The following is a 579-nucleotide window of genomic DNA, read 5'->3' on the forward strand; positions in this document are numbered from 1 at the left end:
GAGGAATGGAGAGGTAGAGAGAAGTAGAAACATCAATGATGAGAAAGAATCATTGATTGGCTGCCTCCTGCACACCTCCTACTGGGGATTAAGCTGAAAACCCAAGCCTGAAACCCAAGCATGTGACCCCCTGGTTCATAGTAGAGGCTCAACCACAGAGCCGAGCTAGCCGAGCTAAACATATAGTTTTTATTGATCTTTAGAGCGAGAGGGGGAGAGAGAGACATCTATCAGCTGCCTCCTACATACCCCTGTCAAGGACTGAGCCTGAAAACCCAGTTTGGCCCGCAAACCTGGGCATATGCCTTGATCAGAAATTGAACTGGCAGTCTTTCAGTGCATGGGAAGATGCCCAGCCAACTGAGCCACACTGGCCAGGTCAGTTTTGCTTCTTTAAATACAGCATTTTAGTCTGGCCAGAGTGGCTCGGTTGAGCATTGTCCTGTACAACGAAGGGTTGTCAGTTCAATTCCTGGTCAGGACGCATGCCTGAGTTGTGGGTTCTGTCTGTAGCTGAGGCACATACAGAAGGCAGCCAATTGATAGTGCGCTCTCTCTCTCGCTCTCTCGCTCTCTCGC

The 579-nt window shown here is 49.9% G+C and overlaps 1 protein-coding gene across 1 annotated transcript in view; it reads left to right on the forward strand.

The window, feature by feature from the left end:
• Positions 1 to 579, forward strand: part of TEX15 (testis expressed 15) — a 68433-nt gene that overhangs the window by 61967 nt on the left and 5887 nt on the right. The window lies entirely within an intron of this gene.

This window comes from Myotis davidii, unplaced genomic scaffold (genome assembly GCF_000327345.1).
Source record: "Myotis davidii unplaced genomic scaffold, ASM32734v1 scaffold93, whole genome shotgun sequence".
NCBI lineage: Eukaryota > Metazoa > Chordata > Mammalia > Chiroptera > Vespertilionidae > Myotis > Myotis davidii.